The sequence below is a fragment of the Carcharhinus amblyrhynchos genome, chromosome 2 (assembly GCF_965287045.1).
Source record: "Carcharhinus amblyrhynchos chromosome 2, sCarAmb.v2.hapA, whole genome shotgun sequence".
In the NCBI taxonomy this organism is placed as follows: Eukaryota; Metazoa; Chordata; class Chondrichthyes; order Carcharhiniformes; family Carcharhinidae; genus Carcharhinus; species Carcharhinus amblyrhynchos.
This window is the reverse complement of record NC_137325.1, coordinates 130,375,748-130,400,717: the sequence shown is the minus strand read 5'-3', so window position 1 is coordinate 130,400,717 and position 24,970 is coordinate 130,375,748. Positions and strand designations below refer to the sequence as shown.

At 44.3% G+C, this 24,970-nt stretch overlaps 1 protein-coding gene and 1 non-coding gene across 2 annotated transcripts in view; both read right to left on the bottom strand.

Annotated features, from left to right (window-relative positions):
* Positions 1-24,970, bottom strand: part of ptprn2 (protein tyrosine phosphatase receptor type N2) — an 891,364-nt gene that overhangs the window by 308,054 nt on the left and 558,340 nt on the right. The gene's annotated exons all lie outside the window — the stretch shown is intronic.
* LOC145362352 (U2 spliceosomal RNA) lies at positions 1,547-1,738 on the bottom strand. Its single transcript, XR_013889980.1, has one exon. It is a non-coding gene; the product is annotated as a U2 spliceosomal RNA (small nuclear RNA).

Sequence of the window (24,970 nt, the reverse complement as noted above, 5' to 3'; positions counted from 1 at the left end):
TCTGAGGCTACCGTGCCGCCCCTCAACGTGGCCTCAGAATAAAGAGGTGCCTCGTTAAGATCAAGATGGGGAAGAATTTCTTCTCTGAGCGCGTTATGAATCGTTGGAATTCTTTGCCACTGAGAGCTGTAGAATGGAGTCTTTGTGTACATTTAAGGTTGAGATTGATAGATTTTTGATCAGTAAGGGAATCAAGCATTATGGGAAAGGGCAGGAAAGTGGACGTGAGGAATATCAGATTAGGAATATCATGATCCTATTGAATGGCAGAACAGGCTCAAGGGGGCCAAACAGCCTATTCCTATTCCGATTTCCTCTGACCTTATTTATGGTCTGATAGGATAAATTAAGAGGGGTGAGAAGAGGATTTTGTAAAGCATGGTCTAGTTGGACTGAATGGCCTGTTTCTGGTTTATGTTTATGTTCGGTTGTAAGCCTAGAAGATCAAATATTTCACAAACCACACTGATTCTCTGCTTTGGTGAACTCTATTAAGCATAACAGTGAATTTCTGAAAAAATATGAGGAAATAAGGAGGGAGGGAACAATGGATGGAGAGAAGGACTTGATATGTGTCGCAGAAAGATCTCAAACATGACTCATAAATGAATTAGTCTGAAGTCCGGTGAACGTGGTCATACAGACAAGGAAAATGCACTGCAAGATCCCGCAATCAACAATGACATAAATAACAAGATATTCTGATTCTTGTTTGAATGGGTTAAGGGAGGAATTTTGGACAAAAATTGGGGAGACCTCCCTCGTCAGCTTCAAATAGGGCCAAGGAAACTTCAACATCAGCGCTTAAGGGTGGCACGGTGGCACAGTGGTTAGCACTGCTGCCTCACAGCTCCAGGGACCCCAGTTCAATTCCGGCCTCGGGTCACTTTATGTCTGGAGTTTGTACATTTTCCCTGCGTCTGTGTGGGCTTCCTTTGGCTTCCTCCTGCAGTCCAAACATGTGTGGGTTAGGTTGATTGGTCATAATAAATTGACCCTAGTGTCAGGGGATTAGCAGGGAAAATATGTGGGGTTACAGAATTCGACCTGGGTGGGCTTGTGCTCAATGCAGACTCCGTGGCCTCCTTCTGCACTGTAGGTATTCTATGATTATAAACTAATTTGACAGATAGATTCAACGTCCCAACCAGAAGAATATTCTGCAAATTTTCTTGCAAGTTTCAGGAGATCAACAGGGCTGACAACTCTAATTGCATGTTTCACCCACAAGGTTTCACCACATGATCTCCTGAGCTTCTGTCATTGCTTGTCTGACCCATCCACCCTCATGACCCACCACCAATCAGAATGGTACAAGGCGGAGTTCTCTCATTTTCTAACTAAGTGTCACCTCAGGTGGGAATAGCGGCGTGCTGCCTCCGTTGCTGGCTTTTCTTGCCAGAGTTTTTGAAACACAGTTTTTTTTTAAACTTTATTCCAATCCAATCAAGTCAAATTAAACCCAATTCAGAGTCCCAACAAGTTGGGACATTCCCGATCGAAGCTGACAAGACAGGGCTCTCACCTCCTGTCTTGGGCTTGATCTACATGATCCAAGCTGATTGGAGTAGGTGTAGCTCCTCCTCCAGGGCTTGATCTTATTCGCATCTTAGCCAAAAGGCCGAGATGCCGCTTTAAAAAATTGCTTCAAATGAAGCTGAAATGTAACCTAATGACTTCAACCAAGTGCAGCATGTCAATACTACACTTGATCTTAGCCAAAAGGCCGAGAAGCGATGCTGCAGGTATGTCCCGTGATCCCACGTTGGCACCAGTGTCCTGGGCCTTCAAGTGATTTGGACCACCGTTTTTAAAGGGTGCCCCAATCTAAAAAATAAAAATAAGGATCTCCCCCACACGGACTCAGAGACCACCTCCCCCAACACAAAAAACAGGGAAGCTCCTCCCCCAACACACATGTCGGGGGATAATACAGCAGGGAAACCAGATGATTAGATGGTGATGTATGGAGATGGAGTTTCTGACCTTTCGTGGCTGGAACCCATTGGCAAGAGGCGAGGACAACGGGAACGGGAAATCCCACCGGCACAAAAGCCACTTGGGAACTTTTGTTGGATTCTCCATCCCCACCCACCGGCTGTCCCACCCATCGAAAATGAGAGTCAAGCCAGAGAGTCCATGTCAGAACAAATTTTACAACGCTTACGGAAAAAGACTTGTGACCTCAATGCAAGAGCGGATCACATGTGGGTCAGGTGGGGGAACTTTGTTTCGTTCAATTCTGGAGGCAAAATTTAAATGACTTCTTCATACTTACAGAGAATTAAATTTTTGAAATACCAGGAAAATTCGAATCTACTGAGTGCCTCTGTAAAGTTAAAAGCCCCTGAGAACAGGCGCAGGGATCGCACTGAAGGATTAACCCAAGCCTGTTGCTTCCAATGCAGGCACCATGCCAACTTTGTGCAGCCTACTGTGCTAATTAACAACACTGCAGTGTGTAGCCGGTGAGCACAGTGTTGTTGAGCGACAGCATGCCTTGGCACATTTAGTGCAATAGCATGACTTTCATTGTATGCACAATATAAACATGTGAGCGTGGATCATGTACTGGAATCACTAGCCACATGATCACCCTTGCCATCCAGCCAGTAGTCTCTCTAGGTTTGGCATAGTAGCTCAGATGCAAATCTCCCAGCTGGCTACCACAGAATGAAGGCACTTTGACTACTGCCAGGACACTTAACATTGAACTTCATGATGTGCTGAGTATGTTTGCACACCAGCTGACTATTGAGGGTATGGAACCCTCTCAGTTGCAGTCCATTTCAGCTCTGAAATGCACCACCTGCTAAGTAAAGAGTACGCAGTCAATGGCTCCCCGCATCATGGGGAAGCTTGCAATCCTCGCAAAACCGTGTGTTAATACAGTCAACTCTCTTTGAAAAACAGAGCATTGGTGACCTTTCTTATGCAGCAGCGCACAGCTAATTGTGAGATGTTGCAAATATCTCCAATTCTATCCTAGGAAGAGCCAGCGACGTTGTCAAACATCACAGCCACTAGCAATGTGGTCCTCACCCTGTCCTGAGTTTGTGGCATCAGGTGGCATATTACAATGAGCCTGCCCTTACTAAAGAGCAAACATCCTGCATATTGTTCCTTGCTAAGGTTCAGGTCAGAGAATTGAACACCATGGACGAATATTGGCTGAGATATCCTGTCGCGAACACTTCTGCTCTTTTCTGTCTCCTCCTCGCTCTTCCAACAGTTTGCTCTGTTCTGTATCTTCTCTGATTATTCCCCCTGTCAAGCTGCATTCCCTCAAAATGGATTGCCTGCTATTGTAATACATCTAAAAGCAATTGGTTCAAGCAGATGATTTGAAATCAAGGACAAAGTCCTTCTGCACCTGCCTTGTCACTCCCTGCAGATTCAATTCTACAATCGTAACAAGCACCAGTAGAAATCAACCATCAATTTATCTGCAAGTAATTGACGGTCCCTCTAAATAGCAATGGCTGAGGGGAATCCTTGCTGCCGCTTAGGGGATTTTCACAGTAACTTCATCGCAGTGTCAAAGTAAGCCTACTTGTGATGCTAATAAAAAATAATAATAATGTGTGTTTAGCCATGTGTAGCTAAGGGAGAACACTTGCTGGACTATTGAGCTTCCAAACAGCTGCACTGGTACTGCACACTAGCCAAGATTGCCTTTTTGGAATTTTGAGGCCACCCTTGGCACCCAGTAGGGAAAATGGATGTGAAAACAGAGGTGACATTAGATTATTGGATAAAAGCAAATTACTGAAGATGCTGGAATCTGAAACCAAAAGAGAAAATGCTGGAAAATCTCAGCAGATCTGGCAGCATCTGCAAAGAGAGAAAAGAGCTGACGTTTGGAGTTCAGATGACCCTTTGTCAAAATTGACAGCTTTGACAAAGGGTCATTTGGATTTGAGACATCAGCTCTTTTCTCTCCTTACAGATGATGCCAGACCTGCTGAGATTTTCCAGCATTTTCTCTCTTTGGTGACATTAGATCATTGTTGTACTTTAGGAGAGGAGAGGTCACCCTGTTGGGAGTCTTTTATAGACCTCCTAAAAGTTCTAGAGAGGTTGAGGAAAGGATTGCAGAGACGATCCTGGTTAGGAGTGAAAGTAATAGGGTAATTGTTATGGGGGATTTTAACTTTACTAATATTGATTGGAATTGTTATAGCTCTAGCTCGTTAGAGGGGTCAGTTTTTGTACAAAGTGTGCAGGAAGGTTTTTTGACTCAGTATGTAGATAGGCCAACTAGAGGTGAGGCTATATTGGATTTGGTGCTGGGAAATGAGCCAGACCAGGTGCTAGACTTAGAAGTTGGTGTGCATTTTGGTGATAGTGACCACAATTCGGTTACGTTCACCTTAGTGATGGAAAGGGATAGGAATGAACCTCGGGCTAGTGGTTTTAGCTGGGGGAAGGGTAATTATGAGGCTATTAGGAGAGAATTAGGAAGCATAGGTTGGACTAGGAGATTACAGGGACTGGGAACGTCTGAAATGTGGAGTTTTTTCAAGGAGCAGCTACTGCGAGTCCGTGATAGGTATGTCCCTGTCAGGCAAGGAGGAATTGGTAGGGCTAGGGAACCGTGGTGCACCAAAAAAGTTTTTTCGTTGGTTAAGAGGAAAAAGGAGGCTTATGTTCGGATGAGACGTGAGGGCTCGGGTAGTGCACTAGAAAACTTTAGATTGGCTAGGAGGGAGTTGAAGAGTGAGCTAAGAAGGGCTAAAAGAGGACATGAGAAGACTTTGGCTGATAGGATTAAGGAGAATCCTAAGGCGTTCTATAGGTATGTTAAGAACAGAAGGTTGGTTAGGGCAAGATTAGGGCCAGTTATAGACAGCAGAGGGAAGTTATGTGTGGAACCGGAGGAGATTGGAGAGGCATTGAACCAATATTTCTCTTCGGTGTTCACGCAAGGGGACATGGATATAGCTGAGGAGGACACTGGATTGCAGGGGAGTAGAATTGACAGTGTTGCAGTTGATAAGGAGGATGTGCTAGATATTCTGGAGGGTCTGAAAATAGATAAGTCCCCTGGTCCGGATGGGATTTACCCCAGGATTCTCTGGGAGGCAAGAGAAGTGATTGCAGAGCCTCTGGCTCTGATCTTCAGGTCGTCATTGGCCTCTGGTATAGTACCAGAAGATTGGAGGTTAGCGAATGTTGTCCCATTGTTTAAGAAGGGGAACAGAGACTTCCCCGGGAATTATAGACCGGTGAGTCTCACTTCTGTTGTGGGCAAGGTTTTAGAAAAAATTATTCGGGATAGGATTTATAGTTATTTGGAGAGTAAAGAATTGATTGGAGATAGTCAGCATGGTTTTGTGGCGGGTAGGTCGTGCCTTACTAACCTTACTAACCTAACCTAAATATTTCAATATAGAGAAGACACTATAGCTTTGAAAAAGATGCAACATGTATTTACCTGGACAATACCAGAAATCAGCAACTTAAAAACTAGCACTGTATCCATAAGATCAGGAAGGTTGAAAAGAATTTAATGGAAGTTTTCAAAACAAAATTGCAAAAGATTTGAGAGTGCATAAAATTTAAGATTATTTTCACTGGTTAAAAATGGTCAGTTAAGAATTGCCCACATTGGTAGAATTAGCACTCAAGGCATAACAAAATGATTTGTTTTTATTTCTCGTTCAAGGGAAGATAAGAATAAGGAATGTCATAATTACAATTGGCTTATAGCCAAAGCTGAATAAATCATGGAATTTAGATGGGAATAGATAAACACTAGAAGAGGAAAAGTATTAAAAAGTATTAAAATGTGCACGGAAACGTCAGAAGCGTGGGATGAGTGGTGGGGGAAGTTGCGGGGGGGGGGGTGGCGGGCAGGACAGTTGTAGAACTGGGATTGGTACAAATCTTTAGTTTCAGACTTTTTTTTAAGGATTGAAACTAGCATTGGAATGATGCGCATATTTTTTAGCATTCATTTTGGGACATGGGTGTCACTGATTGGGTCAGCATTTATTGCCCATGCCTAGTTGTCTGAGGGCACTTGATAGTCAACTTCATTGCTGGAGTCACATGTCGGCCAAATGAGGTAAGGATGGCAGATTTCCTTCCCTGAGGGACAATAGTGAATCAGATGGGTTTTTCTGACAATTGACAATGATTTCATGGCCATCAGTAGATTCTTAATTCCAAATATTTTTCTGCCGTGGCAGGATTCGAATCCTAATTTCCAGAACATTGGTTGAGCTTCTGAATTAAGAATCTAGCAATAATGCCACTAGGCCATCACCTCACCAGTAATTGAAGTTAGTGGAAAAGACAATTAAGAGGGGCTGAGCAAGGAGGTGTAAAACTAACCCCACCAAATCTCTGCTGGACATTTTGCCTGACTAATTTAGGACCAATTTCATACAGTCAAGAGTATCTTTTCCAGATGCATTTTGAATGACAGTACCATTATAGTATTATTATTGGATATTATTTGCTAGCAGGGATGAGAATACATACCTACTACAAATGTTGTATTTCAGCTGCATTTTTTAAAAACATCTTGTTTCTAAGGGCATATTTGGGATACATTTGTAGGCTCTTGTGTAACATTTTTCTTTGCCATGTTAACATTTTTTAAGTCAAAATATAAGTAAAAAGATTTGCTTGCTGCTCTGAGAAACTTGTTTACATTTTGCAAGGTTCATTCATGGAATCAGCGAATCCCTACAGTGCAGAAGAGGCCATCTAAACCATCAAGTCCTTGTAACCTGGCCCTCAACCCTGCCCTATCCCTGTAATCCTACATATTTCCCCATGGCTAATCCACCTAACCTGCACATCTTAACCTGCACATTATATAGGAACATAGTAGTAGGAACAGGCCATTCAGCCCATTGAACTTACTCCACCATTCAATACGATCATAGCTGACTATCCTTTTTCCCAGGCAATCTTCATAGCCCTTTATGTCATTGGAAATCGGTTAATCTTTGGTTTAAACATATCAGTAACAAAGCTTCCACAGCCCTCTGGTTAGAGAATTCCAGAGATTCACAATCATCTGAGTAAAAAAGAATTCACCTCATTTCAGTCCTGATGATTTGGCCCTTATTTTGAAATCGTGTCTCCAGAGGAAACATCTCATCTGCATCGATCCTGTCTAGCCCTTTAAATATTTTATAAATTGTAAAGGGATCTCCCCTCTTGCCTATCCCTAGTTGCTCTTGGAAGGCAGTTGAGAGTCAATTATATTGCTGTGGCTTTGGAGTCACATGTAGGCCAGATCAGGTAAGGACTGCAGATTTCCTTCCCCAAAAACATTAGTGAACCAGATGGATATTTCCATCAATCGATTAATACCATGCCCCACGTGACCACTACAGTTTGGTGGTCTATAAACATTAAATCAATCGATGAGTGCTGTTGGCTCATTCAGTCTACTTGAGTATTGCACATTTTACATGGATATGAGAGCTGACTGTTCAGCAAGCTAGGATAAGTCTTAGAAAGTTTATTTATTAGTCACAAGTAGGCTCACGTTAACCCTGCAATGAAGTTACTGTGAAATTCCCCGAGTCACCACACTCCAGCGCCTGTGCAGGTCAATGCACCTAACCCACACATCTCTCAGACTGTGGGAAGAAACTGGAGCACCCAGAGGAAACCCACACAGACACAGGGAGGATGTGCAAACTCCACACAGGACTGACCCAGGCCAGCAATTGAACCCAGGTCCCTGGCACTATGAAGATTTAGATTAGCCCAGTTTGCTCATACATTTGTCACTAATAAGTATTCCAAAAGTCTCAGTGCGTATCATGTTTAAGGCAAATTTAAGGCTTTGTTTATGAAAATTGGAGTGTGTATTATATTTGGGTGTATATTATATATTCAGAAAATTATGGTAGGTTTTCTGCACCCAAAAGTTGCTAATTGCATTCAGCAGTGGCCAGTTCTGGAGAACAGCTCGCTCAAGGATACAGTTTCATCGTGAAGCTTTTAACAGCGTGCTTACAGATGGAATACTCACTGAATGCTGAGTGACTGGCTGCACCTCCCCGAGGAATAAGGATTTCCTGAGTCAGAAATTAATTGCAAATTTTGCAACAGCCTCCAGGAATAAACAATTCTACTATTGCTTGCTTCACCGAGGTCACTGACAATGTTAACTAAAGAAAGGTCCTTAACACCCTTAACTAAGTGGAGTACAACACTTCAATGGTGAATGATAACAGAGTCAAATACTTGGTGGGGGGTGGGGGGGGGTGCTGCTGAGGACAGCACAAATGCAAGGATGTGCTGATTCCAGACAGAAGGGGCAGACAAAGGACCAAATATTCCTCATCATCCACCCCTTCCCCCCTCATCCAAATCCACGGTCGGGTCTCAGTACGATGGTTGGAATTAAACAGCAAGGGAGAGGAGCTGTATAGATCCCACATACAATGCAGAGAATAGCTCGGGTTTGGGAACTCAGAGAGTGAGTGAACCTAATTAGCTGCCTGATTGACTGAGCAAATCTCTAGATGAACAGACTGAACAAATATTTGGGTGCAACGGTTTTGTCTGAACTTGGCAGTCATCGCACTCCAGCTTCAGGTGAAGAAACTGTATCCATAAATATTAAATAATCCAACTAATAAACAGATCTAGCCAGCTGACAAAATTCATCTCTGGTGACTTTCCTCAAACACACAATGCCCGTCAAAAGAAATTTGGCAAAAATCCCTGGTTTCACTGACAGTAATCCAGAAATTCTGATTAGTGCTTGAAAAGCTGACAGGTGACTTTTAGTTTATTTATCGCCAGCCTATCTGTCATTTGCTATAGAAATCAATCCTAACAAGACTGTTTACGCTGCATTTTTCATCATAAGGCAAATACCCATAGGGTGCTTAGAACAAAGGGCAGATACCAAGCAGGCGGGGGTAGGAACGGAGCACAAGGAAGCTTTGAACAAAATGATCACTTACATCAATATGGTCAGGCGTTATATTCTACTGTGGGTTTTGACCAAATCAGAAAGGTTTGATGTGAATTTAAATTCTTTTGCTGGCTAGTATTTCATAATTGTTAATTGTACCACTTGGACCTGGATCTAAATAAGAACAGAAATTGCTGGAAAAATGACCTAAAGAAATCACATGAACTTGAAACACTGGGCAAAATCTTACCAGAAACACGGCAGAGTGTCATTTCTGGTGAGAAAACTGGGGCCGGATCCTCCAGCCTCGCCCGCGGCTGGGATTCTCCAGCCCTACTGCAGTGAATGGAAATATGGCTGAGTGCCAAGTTCTCCACTCTTGCTGGTAGCCAGGGGAACCGCTGGCAAAATCTGACCGCTAAGATATCGGGGCGCTATCTTTAAAGGACACCCCAATCAGAACAAGAATAAACCTCTTTCCCCAGTCCACCATAGTGTTCTCAGGGCCCCCTTCCCCATTCCCAATCATTGGCACTTTTTTAACCCAATCCCCCACCTGATCATCAGCACTGACTCCCCTTACACACCTCATGATCATCAGCACCCTTCTCCTTCTCCGCCCCCCCCCCACCCCCCCATCAATGGCACCTTCTCCCATATCACCAGCCCCTTCTCCCTTTACCCCCCCAACTCCCATCATCGGCATCTATTCTCCCTATACACCCATAATCATTGGCACCCTTCTCCTTCCCTCCACCCACATCATCAGCACCTTCTCCCCTGACCCCACCCCCCCACCCCTATCATTGGCATCTTCTCCTCCATCTCCACCCGATGATCATCGGCACCTTCTTCCCCTTCTCTTCCCACTGAAAGGACATCATCGGCATCCCCTGCTCCTCCGTCCTGACCACAACTTAATGTGAATGAATTCCCATTCCGTCCCCCCCCCACCCCCACACCCACACCCACCATGAAACTGCAACTTCCAGATTTTGAGCCCCCATCAGCATCCTCGCAGATGGTGAACATGGGCTCCTGATTTAACTCCATTGACTCTCTCCACAAATGCTGACAGACTTGCAGAGAATGCAGATTTCCAGCATTCACACGATTTTGCTTTGATATTATGGACCCATTTCTGCTCAGTCCAGAGGTTATCAATTCTTCAGAACCATTATTAATAATAATGGAAGACAAATTTAAAACAAAACTTGTAAGAAATTCCTGTGTACAGTGTGCAGCTGGCTCATGGCCCTGGCTCAACAGGATGGAACTGAATTTGAGTCAGGGTGCTTGAGAATGCAGCCCAAAGTGGTGGTAAACTTCGTTTAAACATTGCATGAGATGGACACTCAACAAGCACCATAAGTGAAAGTGAGTTCAAGCAAGCAAATCATAGAATCCCTGCAATACAGAAGGGGGCCATTCAGCACATCAAACCTGTACTGACCACAATCCCACCCAGGCCCTATTCCTGTAACACTCATTTACTCTGCTAAGCCCCCTGACACTCAGATTAATTTTGATGGCTAATTAACCTAACTCACACATCTTTGGTCTGTGAAAGGAAACCAGAGCACCCGGGGGGAAATCCACGCAGACATGGGGAGAACATGCAGACTCCATACAGTGACACAAGGCCCGGATTGAACCTGGGTCCCTGGCACTGTGAGTAGCAGTGCTAACCACTGTGCAGCCCCAAATTGTACAATGGAAAACAGAAAATGTTGACAAATCTCAGCAGGTCTGATAGCATCTGTAGAGAGAGAACAGAGCCAACGTTTCAAGTCTGGATGGAGATTTGGCTGACTTCACTGCAGCAAAGGGCCTGAAAGGCTATCTATTCTCTCTCCACAGATGCTGTCAGATCTGCTGAGATTTTCCAGCATATTCTGTTTTTGTTTCAGGTGCCAGCATCTGCGATATTATGCTTTTAAAGTGTAGGAGTGCTTGAGTTTATGGTCATTGTTAGCCCCTATCTATCTACTCCCAAAATGCCTAATGTAGTCTTATGGTCAACTTCCATGGGCTCAATCTTACTGCCCTTCCATGCCATGCTCCCACTGCAGCGAGGTCAGAAAATTGGGCAGTCAGTCAAATATCTGTTCACTGCGGTGGGATTGGAAAGCCCACCAGCATGAACAGTGGTAAGATTCCAGCCTATATATTGCTATTGTGCATTAGTATGTAAGTCAATCATCTGAATCTTTATTCACCATGAGAACCCAAACTGCGGCTGCTGTAAATCAGAAAATTATAAGTGAAATCTTATATTTTCCTTTCCACTCAATGTAATGGAAAGTACCACACAGGTGGAAGCTAAGTTGCAGAAAGATTAGAGAAGACTTGAGGAAAGACCTTTATATGCAGAGGGTAGTGGGGATCTGGAATTCATTGCTTGAGTTAATGGTGGAGGCAGAGACCCTAAACTCATTTAAAAATACCCAGATCTGCACCTTATATGCTCTAGGTTGCAGGGCTATGGGGCCTTGTGCAGGAAGATGGAATTAAAAAGGGCAGTTGGGTGTCTTTGGGTCAGCATGGATAGAATGGGCCAAATGGTCAGCTTTTGTGTTGTATCATTTCTGTGGTTCTATGTATTGAAACATGTTAAAAGCCTCTAAAATAATTTAAAATTTATTTATTAGTGTCACAAGTAGGCTCACATTAGCACTGTAATGAAGTTACTGTGAAAATTCCCTAGTTGGCATACTGTTTGGATACACTAAGGGAGAATTTAGCATGGCCAATGCACCTAACCAGCATGTCTTTCAGACAGGAGGAAAGCGAAGGAAGCCCACACAGACAAGGGGAGGACGTGAAGATTCCGCACAAACAGTGACCCAAGCCAGGCATCGAACCTGGGTCCCTGGCACTGTGAGGTCGCAGAGCTAACCACAATGCCATCCTCAGAATATCTTTGATGTGGTCTCTTTTTGTTTATAAACCTAATAAGCATTCAAAGTATTACAACTTTTGTTTCACTCATGCTTTTTGATCCCATAACAATGATCATGAATTTGAATATACAGTTCTTGTTGATTGTTTAAGGTTTAATGTTTTTCCAATGATTGCGATTCTCACGGCTATTGTGTGGCTCCTGAGAACTGTATATAGTGCGCACTTGGGAGTGGCTATGTCAAAAATATGGAGGGCATGGAGGTGACAAGATGTGGCATGAGGAAATGTGAGGTGACATGGGAGAGGCACAGAGAACATGAAAGGCATGGGATGGAATGGGAAATAGCTGGGGGGGATGGTGAAAGGGATGGTGGGCAAGGATTAGGGATTCTTTAAATAATGTTAGAAGCTGTGGCCCGTCTAACTGGCCCACCTCCACACCTACGCCCCCGGTTTACACCATAGTAGAGCAGTACTGTGGCACAGTGGTTAGCACAGCTGTCTTACAGTACCAGGAACCCAGGTTCAATTCCCGGCTTTGTCACTGTCTGTGCAGACGCTACATATTCTCCCCATGTCTGCATGGGTTTCTTCCAGGTGCTTTGACTTCCTCCCACAAACCGAAAGATGTGCTGGTTAGGTGAATTGACCGTGCTAAATTCTCCCTCAGTGTACCTGAACAGCTGCTAGAGTGTAGCAACTAGGGGATTTTTGCAGTAACTTCTTTGCAGTATTAATATTAGCTTACTTGTGACACCAATAAATAAATACTAGACTTTAAATTTTAGTTCCAAGGCAGGGTGACATGTAGCTTGGAGAGGAACTTGGAAGTAGTGGTAAGTGCTGCATCTCATCGTTCCAGGTGGTAGAGGTCACAGATTTAGAAGGTGCTGTTGAAGGAGCTTTGGTGAGTTGCTGCAGTGTATCTTGTAGATAGTACATACTGCTGCCACTGTGCAATGGTGATGGAGAATGTAAATGCCTGGGGGATAAAGACAGAATCTATTTGGTTGAAGTTAAGAAACAATAGAAGTGCCATTGTCATAGCATCATAGAATCCCAACAGTGGAGAAGGAGATCATTTAGCCCATTGAGGCTGCACCAACAACAATCCCACCCAAGCCCTATCCCCGGAGTCCCACGTATTTATCCTACTAATCCCCTAGGGGGCAATTTAGCATGGCCAATCAACCTAACCCGCACATCTTTGGAGTATGGGAGGGAACGGGAGCACCTGGAGGAAACCCATGGGGACAAGGTGCAAACTTCACACAGACAGTTACCTGAGGCCGGAATTGAACCCAGTGGCACAGTGGTTAGCATTGCTGTGAAGTAGCAGTGCTAACCGCTGTGCCATAGTGCTGCCCAACTGAATATATTCTATGGACAGGATTTTCCAGCCACTCTTGCCCCAAGACTGGAAAATCCTGCCCAAGGTCAATGGACCTTTGCATGTTCTGTATCCCGCCTGCAATGATTCCCTTGGCAAGTGGGACAGGAAAATTCCACCCTATAGATCACTAATTTGTGGGAAATATACAGAGGATTAAAAATGCAGGGAAAGCTGCAGAGATTTGCAATAACTATAGTGTTATGATAGTGACAAATTACAATTACCCTAATGTAGGATTGGATGGCAATAGTATAAAGGATTAGGACAGAGAGAGAAGTTCCCGAAACATGTTCTGGTGAATTTTCTTAATTGGTATGTTTCTAGTCTGAAGAGAAAGGAAGCATTGCTGGATTTGGTTGTGGAGAATGAGGTTTGTTAACTGGATTGAGTCAGTCAGGGAGTATTCAGAAACAATTATCTTAATGTTTTAAGATTTAACTTTGGAACGGGACAAAAAGCCACTTAGAGTAAAGATTTGTAACAGGAAAAGGGTTGATTTCAATAGTTGAGAACGAATCCGTCCTGATTGGAAATTGGAATCAGGCAGGCAAATTGCTATCAAACAAATAGCATTCCTATAGTGCAAAAAGAAGCCATTTGACATAGTATCTTACCCATGCCCATAGTCCAGTCTATCCCCATAACCCCTACATGTTTACCATGGATAATCCACTAACTGGCACATCTTTGGATTGGAAAAGGGCCAATTTAAATGATTGAGAATCTGTCCTGGGTAAATTGGAATCAGTCAGGCAAAATCAAACAATGAGCTGCCATTAATGCGGAGATGGTTTAGGTCAAGTCAAAATCAATTCCCATGAGGGGTTAAGATTGAGTAACCAAAACCAGATCTTTCAAGGTGAGGAAAGAGATAGACTAAGCTAAAGCAGAGAAAAAAAAGTGTTCAAAGAACAAAGAGAAAGAAAGAACAATGCAGCACAGGAACAGGCCCTTCGGCCCTCCAAGCCTGCACTGATCATATGTTCCTAACTAGACTATCCGTTTGTATCCCTCTATTCCCTCTATAGCATATGACAGATGCTAGTTTGATAACACAAGTGAGAACGAGGCTGAATATAGAAAGTTCAGTGAGGACGTGGAAAGAACAATTATGAGAGGTGAAGAAAGAGAGAATATGAACAGAGACTGGCGGCTAACATGAAGCTGAATTGGAACTACGGCTGTCAGTGAGTTGAATTATTGCATGGGAATAATAAAGATTTTGACATATATCAAAATATTTTCCCATTTAGTAAAATCATAATTTGTTTTTGCAATAACGTTGCTGCATAATTTTTCAGAAAGCAATGTTCTCACCTGAAATTTCCCTTTCTACTGTTTTAATGAAGCGCTAACGCAATTATTTTAAATAGGTTACACATTTGTGAAATTAGCACAATGCAATATCAACCTGATAGGGATATCAAAATGGTGCCACTCCCACTCAATCAATTAGAACTCCACTAAATCTATTCTTCTTTAGGCTGCTCTTTTAAGGCACCAAACAAGTAAAATATTCTTCTTTAGGCTTTGTTACAACAAAGTGAGAAAAGGCAACAAATATGGCAGAAGTATTACCCTGGGAGAAGCACAAATCAATGCCTTGATGCTCTGTCAATTGTGAGCTGTCTTTTCATATTTTCCATGTTTTGTTATATGTGTTCGAGTATTCCTCTCTTTGAACCTTTTCAGCAGCAATATTTTTGATGCACCCACATCACTTCGAAATACTAACCCCAGGTCCATGTTTCCTGATAGATCTAAGGGGAAATAAATTGGATAGCCCCAGAAAACAGATACAGGAATGACAACACGTAATTAACTTGTGCCCATTCAATTTCATGCTGGTAGCAGGCCTACTGATTGCCTGAATAATTGTTGCCTATATTTATTATTATTTATTTATTAGTGTAACAAGTAGGCTTACATTAACGTTGCAATACAGTTACTGTGAAAATCTCCTAGTCGCAACACTCTAGCGCCTGTTCGGGTGCACCGAGGGAAATTTTGGCATGGTCAATGCACCTAATCTGCTCCTCTTTCAGACTATGGGAGGAAACCACGCAGACACAGGGAGATCATGCAGACTCCGTACAGATTGTGTTCCAAGCCGGGAATCGAATCCAGGTCCCTGGCACTGTGATGCTGTAGTGATAACCACTGTTGTCACTGTGTCGCCCCTGTAGCAAGCACTAACTGCGTTGTCCATTGACTGTACTCAACAGTCAGGAACCTAAAATTGTAACTTACACCTAAAGCAGGCCTGCACTATTAAAGCTAAATGGGAGGAGCATTGTGGCTGAAGCACAGTGTTTAGCACTGCTGTCTCACAGAGCAAGGGACCTGGGTTCAATTCCAGCCTCAACTGATTGTATGGAATTTGTACCTTCTCTCCATGTCCACTTGGGCTTCCTCTTGGTGCTCCAGTTTCCTCCCACAATCCAAAGATGTGTATGTTAGGTTAACTGGTTGTGCTAAATTGCCCCTTAGCGGATAGCAAGGGTAAATATATGGAACAAGGTGGAGGCAGCAGAAGTTAGCTGGAGAGGGCAAACTTGCCAGCTCATCCTGAAGATGATACTCGCCATTTCTGAAACGCCAATTGCTCAGGTCATGGACAGTGGCAGATCCAATACCATTTCGGGGGGTGGGGTGGGGTGGAGCAGTATTACAGTGGTAATGCATTGGACTAGTAATTCAGAGACCTAGAACAAGATCTAGGAACCTAGGTTCAAATCCTACCATGGCAGATGGTGAAATGTGAATTCACCATCTGCCATGAGAGACTGAGGGATTTGGGGTTGTTTTCACTGGAAAGAAGGCGGCTAAGAGGGGATCTTATTGAAACATATAAGATGATCGGAGGTTTAGATAGGGTGGACAGTGATAGCCTTTTTCCTCGGATGGAGAAAGCTAGCACGAGGGGGCATGGCTTTAAATTAAGGGGGGGTAGTTATAGGACGGATGTCAGGGTAGGTTCTTTACCCAGAGGGTGGTGAGGGATTGGAATGCCCTGCCTGCTGCGGTTGTAAATGCGCCTAGTTTGGGGGCGTTTAAGAGATCCGTGGATAGGTTTATGGACTAAAAGGGATTGGTTTAGGTTAGTGGGTCATTGTTTTTTAACTGGTCGGCGCAACATCGTGGGCCGAGGGGCCTGTTCTGTGCTGTAATGTTCTATGTTCTATGTATCTGGAATTAAAAGTCTAATGACGACCATGAAACCATTGTCAATCGTTGTAAAACTCATCCGATTCACTAATGTCCTTCAGGGAAGAAAATCTGATGCCCTATATGTGACTCTAGATCAATAGTAATGTAGTAGATTCTCAAATGCAGTCTGAAATGAAATGATGAACGATAAATGCCAGCCCAGTCAGTCCTGTAAAATGAATAAAACTAAGATGATGGTATTCTTATACATAACCCTCCATCTCATGTTCCACTTCCCCTCATTCTACACTGTCTTTTGATTGACAAGCGGCAGGTTGTCTGAGCTCGCACCCTCTATTTACCCCGTACCCTATACTACACTTTCAGATACCCAGGAAACGCCGTCAAGCCAAGCAGTGGAGAAACAGAAGGAAAACCGTGATGATGGACACACACAGGTTGGAAACTTTGCTCTCACCTTGGATGAGCAAAAGTTAGGAGAATTCCCAGCTTTGTGAACCCGCCTTCTGAAAAAAATGCCCAGGGAGTTTGGATTTTTGTTTCAGGTGCTCAGTGTTTAATGGGAGCCATGCCCAGTTTCCCCAGAAAGGGTCATAGCAGCCACAGGGGCTGCTGGTTATGGAGTTGGCCTGGGCCATCAGGCCCACTTGGTGAACTATAACTTTGTCCCTACTGTGAAAGAAAAACACAGCCCTCCAGCACTCAACTCATGCACTCATTCACAACACTCCCCATACCCGTCTGTGCCAACCCATGCCAACTCATAGAGGGAAATTAACTCTAACAAAGAGGACTGGTATAATTAATTACAAAAGAAGATTTCACATTTGGGGGGAGGTGGTGGCATAGTGGTATTGTCACTGAAGCATTGATCCAGGGTAATGCTCTGGGAACCTGGGTTCAAATCCCACCACCACAGCAAGTGGTGAAATTTTGGCACAGACAGGGTGGATACTCAGAGGCTTTTGCCACCAGGATAGAAGTGTCAATTACATGGGGCACAGGTTTGAGGTGAGGGGGTAAGTTTGAAGGAGATGTGAGACATGCTGAGAGTGGTGGATGCCTGGAATGCGCTGCCAGAGGAGGTGGTGGAAGCAGTTACATTAGCAACATTTAAGAGGCATCTGAATAGGTACATGAATAGGGAGGGAATAGAGGGATATGGACCGAGTAAGGGCAGTAGGTTTAGTTTAGTTGAGCATCATGATCAACATGGGCTTGGAGGATCGAAGGGCCTGTTCCTGTGTTGTACTTTTCCTTGTTCTTTGTATGTCACTGAAAGCGAATAAAATAGGGGATGTGGATAAAGTAAATGCTTTCTTCACCATGATGGGACCTCACGCCCTTGATGTAATTTGAAAGCAATGTTGTCCAAGAGATCCTAGTTCAATGGAGTACGTTAAAACTTGGAACTCATATTACAGCAGGCTAAGAACTGAATTGCATTGAGAATTATGTTCCATCAAAGCAGGCAGTTGCCAAGTCAGACTGCCAATGTTGCAGATAACATTCTCGAATTAAAGAAAGTCTCTCACCACTGTGGGAATGGTGCCAATGTGAAAATGAACCTTAGAAAGGCAATTGTAGGAAGCCTAAAGAATTAAAATCCAGGTCAAGTTTTGAGTGAAGGTGGCTGAGGTGGAAGGAGGCCTGTGATGTGGCCTTGGCCATGGGAATAGCAGAAAGAGTTAGTTGTAAATTGCAAGGGAGTTCTTCTTCCCTTCCCGCATCGGGGTTTCAGTGGACTTCAGTGAGACCCAGGCAACAGCAGCCAAGCCCAGGAACTTAGAGGATACCTTTGCATGGTAGCCTTCAGCCAATTAAATGCCCTCATTTCCAGTCCAAAGGCTATGCCCATGGTTATGTCAGTTACATTTAGATTGTATTCAGGAGTGGGGAAAAGAGTCATCTTTCAGGTTCTGGTAAAGCTCCAGGTTGCAGTTATGCACCTTAGTGCTAGGGCATGGATGGGGCAGAGTGTGTAAGAAGCATACAGGAGGGCTTCTTAAAACAGTATGTAGATAGTCCAAATAGGGAAGGGGCCATATTGGAGCTGGTATTGGGGAATGAGCCCAGCCAGGTAGTCGATGTTTTAGTAGGGGAGCAGTTCGGGAATAATGACCACAATTCAGTAAGCTTTAAGGTACAGATGGATAAAGTGTAGTCCTCAAGTTAATGTGCTAAATTGGGGGAAGGGTAAATTACGTCAATATTAACAAGAACTGAAGAATGTAGATTGGGAGCAGATGTTTGAGGGAAAATCAACATCTAGCATGCGGGAGGCTTCATGTACAAGTCGATAGGGATTCAGGACCAGCACATTCCTGTAAGGGTGAAGGATAAGTATGGCAAGTTTTGGGAACCTTGGATAACAAGAGATATTGTAAGCTTAGCCAAAGAGAAAAAGGAAGCAAGTGTGGAGTACAAGGAAAGTAGAAAGAAATTTAAACAAGGAGTAAGGAGGACTAAAAGGGGTCACAAAAAAGCATTGGCCAGCAGGATTAAGAAAAATCCAAGCCTTTTTATACATATATAAAGAGCAAGAGGATAGCCAGGGAGAGGTTGGCCCACTAAAGGACAAGGGAGGAAATCTATGCATGGAGCCAGAGGAAATGGGTGAGAGATTAAATGAATACTTGTGTCAGTATTTACCAAAGAGAAGGACTTGGTGGATGATGAATCTGGGAAAGGATGTGTAGATAGTTTGAGTCATATTGAGATAAAAAAAGGAGGTATTGAGGTTCTTGAGAAACATTAAGATAGACAAGTCCCCAGGACCTGATGGGATGTATCCCAGAATACTGGGAGAGGCAAGGGAGGAAATTGCTAGGGCCTTGAGAGAAATCTTTGTATCCTCACTGGTTACAGGGAAGGTCCCAAAAGATTGGAGAAGAGCTAATGTTGTTCCTTTGTTTAAGAAGGATAGCAAGAATAAGCCTTACATCAGTGGTAGGAAAATTATTGGAGCGGATTCTTCGAGATAGGATTTATTCCTACTTGGCAATAAGTAGACACATTACCAAAGAACCCTACAGTGCAGAAAGAGGCCCTTCGGCCCATCGATTCTGCACCGAACACAATCCCACCCAGGCCCTACACATTTACCCAATAATCCCTCTAACCTACATATGCCTGGGCACTAAAGGGCAATTTCTTAGCCTGGCCAATCAACCTAACCTGCACATCTTTGGACTGTGGGAGGAAACCGGAGTACCTGGAGGAAACCCATGCAGACATGAGGAGAATGTGCAAACTCCACACAGACAGTGACCCAAGCCAGGAATTGAACCCAGGACCCGTGAAGCAGCAGTGCTAACCACTGCGCTACCGTGCCACCCTAGTGAGAGGCAGCATGGTTTTGTGAAGGGGAGGTCGTGTCTCATGAACTTGATCGAGTCTTTCGAGGCAGTGACGAAGATGATTGATGAGGGTAGGGCAGTGGATGCTGTCAACATTGATTTTAGTAAGACCTTTACAAGGTCTCTCATGGCAGACTGGTGCAGAAGGTGAAGTTGCATGGGATCAGAGGTGAGCTGGCAAGGTGGATACAAAACTGACTCAGCCAAAGAAGGCAGAGGGTAGCAATGGAAGGTGTGTTTCTGAATGGAGGGCTGTGACAAGTGGCCTTCCTCAGGGATCAGTGCTGGGACCTTTGCTGTTTGTAATATATATAAATGGTTAGGAGGAAAATGTAACTGGTTTGATTAATGAGTTTGCGGACAACACAAAGGTTGGTGGATTTGCGGATAGCGATAAGGACGATCAGAGGATATAGATCAGCTGGAGACTTAAATGGAAAAATGGCAGATGGACTTTAATCCGGACAAAAGTGAGGTAATGCATTTTGGAAGGTCTAATACAGATTGGAAATATACAGTAAATGACAGAACCCTTCAGAGTATTGATAGGCAAAGGGATCTGGGTGTACAGGTACACAGGTCAGTGAAAATGGCAACGCAGTTGGAGAAGGTAGTCAGGAGGGCATACGGCAAGCTTGCCTTTATCAGCTGGGGCACTGAGTTTAAAAACTGGCAAGTCATGTTGCAGCTTTATAGAAACTTAGTTAGGCCACACTTGGAATATAGTGTTCAATTCTAGTCGCTACACTATCAGAAGGATGTGGAGGCTTTGGAGAGGGTACAGAAAAGATATACCAGGATGTTGCCTGGTACATTAGCTATGAGGCGAGGTTGGAGAAACTTGATTTGTTCTCACTGGAGCGATGGAGGTTGAGGGGCAACCTGATAGAAGTCTACAAAATTATGAGAGGCATGGACAGAGTGGATAGTCAGAAGCTTTTTCCCAGGGTGGAAGAGTCAATTACTAGGGGGCAAAGGTTTAAGGTGCGAGGGGCAAGTTTTAAAGGAGATGTACGAGGCAGATTTTTTATACAGAGAGTAGTGGGTGCCTGGAACACGTTGCCAGGGGAGGTAGTGGAAGCGGATACGGTAGTGACTTTTAAGGGATGTCTTGACAAATACTTGAATAGGATGGGAATAGAAGGATATGGTCCCTGGAAGAGTAGGGGTTTAGTTAAGTTGGGCAGCATGGTCGGTGAAGATTTGGAGGGCCGAAGGGCCTGTTCCTATGCTCTAATTTTCTTTGTTCTTTGTTCTAGTAGATCCAAAGATAGTTCAAGCTTTTCTCTCTCTCTGTTTCTGGCATCCTTCCCTTCACGTTTCCTGCTCTGCGTTACCTCAGCCTTTTGAAATGCTCTACCTTTCTAGAAAAGTAGGAAAAGCTGACAAAGTTTTAAAAAAGAGCTGCCAATTCAAGAACTGAGATGTAAGCCAAAGACTTGGGTGTGGTGCTTTGCACCTTTAAACTGTAACATTAAGATTTATCCAACATTCTTCCACTAGCATTGGAGGTAAGGATGGGGTGGGGTGAGGAGGGGCAGGGGGTAGAAGGACATATGTACATGAATTTCTCAAGAGTGAAATCCAAACAATGGAGGTTCAAAACTGATGGTGAATTTTCAGCTAAAGAGGCAGAAATATTAGAGGAAAATCATTTGCTGGATCACATACGATGGCTGTGATGACACTTTAAAGAGATTTTGGAACAGAGGCAATGGGGTAGGTATGAAAGAGGATCAAGTCAGCGGTAACAGCCTTCTTTCACTATCAGATCTCCCATCACACGACCATAGAGCCCGCAAAATGCCCTTTGCCAGCACCCTCCTCAGCTCAGGATGCTCCAAGTGCCCAGCAGCATGCCCAAGGCATTTGATGCCTTAAGGGCTTTGATAGCACCCACATTAAGCCACCACGCAGCCCAATTTGACAGCCATAACGTCAATCTCTGGTGAGCAATAAAGAGCCGTCAGAGAATAAAAATGTTAGATCTGCCTCTCTTGTCCTGAGATTAGAATCACGTTGTATCTCCAGTTTTTTTTTGCTTTCCGGCTGCGATATTTTAGATTTTTCCATTTACTGATTTCCCATTAGGAATTACATTCCCTTCTGCGCCACTCACAGGCTTCCACTTTGATGGCGCTGAGATTGTCCCGCAATCACATTCGCTCACTTGTCAAGTAAGTTAAGGACTCTTCTGCCGGTGATTGTCCCATTCAAATAAACGCTGAATGACACATTTATAATTAGATCTCGAAACATTACACTTTTGAGTTAGTGGAATACAAAAATGTGAGCCTGTCAGGAATTCCTGAGTAGTCTGCTAAGCAGCTTTGATTTCCAATGTTGATTAGGGGATTGTTGCTACTGTGACACCCGTGACACAAAAAGACTACTTTTATTAGGGAGCTGCAAATTGGAGGCAGCAAATTCACTGGAAGGAGAATGGTGAAACTGAAATTATTTCATATAAGCCAGAGGCCGGTACTTGGCACACTACTTTTGTGGAGCAAATTTATCAAAGGCATTGAACTGACACAATACTGGAATACTAACACTTAATACCTCTGTGCCTGAAAATTAACATAATAACCGGACACATTGACCTTCATTGCCAAAAACATTCAATGTATTGTGGTTTGAACAGCTGATTGTAGTTAGATTGGATGTATTGCAACGTACAACGTACATAGGGATGATATTGGAGCCAAGGAGCAGAACGTGGAATCGTTGTGGGTGGAGATTAGGAACAGCAAAGGGAGGAAGACGCTGGTGGGTGTCGTCTATAGGCCCCCGAATAATGATCTGGAGGTGGGGCGGGCTGTTAACGCGCAAATAAGTGCAGCGTGCAGGAATGGGACGGCCGTAGTTATGGGGGATTTCAATCTGCGTATTGATTGGTCGACCCATGTTGGACACGGTGGGCTCGAGGAGGAGTTCTTGGAATGCTGCCGGGATAATTTCCTTGAACAGTGTGTGTTGGAGCCGATGAGGGAGCGAGCTATCTTGGATCTGGTGCTATGTAATGAGGCGGGTAGAATTAGGGACCTTGCGGTGAAGGATCCTCTTGGAGAGAGTGATCATTGTATGGTGGAGTTTCTGGTGCAGATGGAGGAGGAGAAAGTGGGTTCCCGGACACGCGTCCTTTGTTTGAATAGAGGGGAGTACGGTAGGATGAGAGAAGAATTGGCGAATGTGGACTGGGGGAGTGCGTTGGAGGGAGGGTCTGCTGAGGAGCAGTGGAGGATCTTTAAGGAGATCTTTCTTGGTGCTCAGCAGAAATTTATTCCGATGGTCAAAAAGGACTGTAGGAGGAGAGGTAATAAGCCGTGGATAACGAAGGAGGTGAAGGAAAGTGTTAAATTAAAAGCGGAGGAATTTAGAGTAGCTAAGAGTAGTGGGCGAGAAGAGGATTGGGAGAGGTTTAAATGTCAACAAAGATTGACAAAGAAGTTGATAAAGGAGGGTAGGAGAAACTATGAAGCTGGGCTAGCGCTTAATATAAAAAAGGATAGCAAGAGTTTTTATAAATATATGAAAAGGAAGAGGCTGGCTAGGGTGAACGTTGGTCCTTTAGAGGATGAGAAAGGGGACCTAGTGGTAGGGGATGGGGATATGGCTAAGGTATTGAATAACTTTTTTGTTTCTGTCTTCACGGAGGAGGACGTGAATAATTTGCCGGGTGTTAGCGATGGAAAGGTGGTAGGACTGGAGGGTCTTAATGACATTACTGTTACTATAGAGGCGGTGCTCGACAGACTGGAGGGGCTGATTGTGGACAAGTCCCCAGGACCGGATGGAATGCATCCGAGGGTTCTGAAAGAAATGGCGGAGGTTATAGTGGATGCATTGGTGGTTATTTTCCAGACGTCGCTGGATTCCGGGGAAGTGCCGGAAGATTGGAAAACGGCTAATGTTACGCCGTTGTTTAAGAAGGGTGCCAGGCAAAAGGCAGGGAATTATAGGCCGGTTAGTTTAACGTCTGTGGTAGGTAAAATGTTAGAATCCGTCATTAAGGAGGAAATTGCGAGGCATCTTGAAGGCAATTGCTTGATAGAGCAGACGCAGCACGGTTTCATTAAAGGGAAGTCGTGTCTGACAAATTTACTGGAGTTCTATGAGGATGTGTCTAGGGCGGTCGATAGAGGAGAGCCGGTGGATGTGGTCTTTCTGGATTTTCAGAAGGCGTTTGACAAAGTACCTCATAAGAGGTTATTGCAGAAGGTCGAGGGACTTGGAGTTGGGGGTAGGGTGTTAGCGTGGATAGAGGATTGGTTGTCAAATAGGAGGCAGAGAGTGGGGGTCAACGGGTGCTATTCGGATTGGCGGATGGTGACTAGTGGAGTGCCCCAGGGGTCGGTGCTGGGGCCTCAGCTTTTTACCATTTATATAGATGATCTGGAGGAGGGAACCGAGTGTAGGGTGTCGAAATTTGCGAATGACACCAAGATTGGGGGAACGGCAAATTGTGCGGAGGGTGTGGAGAGTCTGCAGAAGGATCTAGATAGGCTGGGCAAATGGGCCAGGAAATGGCAAATGGAATTTAATGTTGGCAAGTGTGAGGTGGTCCACTTTGGTAGGAAGAATGGTAGGAAGGACTATTACTTATGGGGCGAAAAACTGCAGCAGGCAACGGTGCAGAGGGACCTCGGGGTCCTTGTGCATGAGTCGCAAAAACCCAGCTTGCAGGTGCAGCAGGTGGTCAGGAAGGCGAATGGGATGCTGGCCTTCATAGCGAAGGGGATTGAATATAAAAGTAGGGAGGTCTTGCTGCAGCTGTATAGGGCATTGGTGAGGCCGCAGCTGGAGTACTGTGTGCAGTTTTGGGCGCCGCACCTGCGCAAAGATATTTTGGCCTTGGAGGGAGTGCAGAGGAGGTTTACTAGGCTGATACCGGAGTTGAGGGGGTTGAGCTATGAGGAGAGGCTGAATAAACTAGGCTTGTACTCGTTAGAGTTTAGAAGAATGAGGGGAGATCTCATTGAGACATATAAGATGATGAATGGGATGGATAGGATAGAAGTGGAGAGACTCTTCCCGCTCAAAAAAGACAGTAGGACTAGGGGGCACAGCCTCAAGATAAAGGGGGGGCGTTTTAGAACGGAGTTGAGGAGGAACTTCTTCACTCAAAGGGTGGTGAATCTCTGGCATTCTCTACCCGTTGAAGTGGTGGAGGCTGCCTCGCTAAATATTTTCAAGAAGCGGGTTGATGGGTTTTTGATAAGAGAGGGGATTAAGGGTTATGGGGAG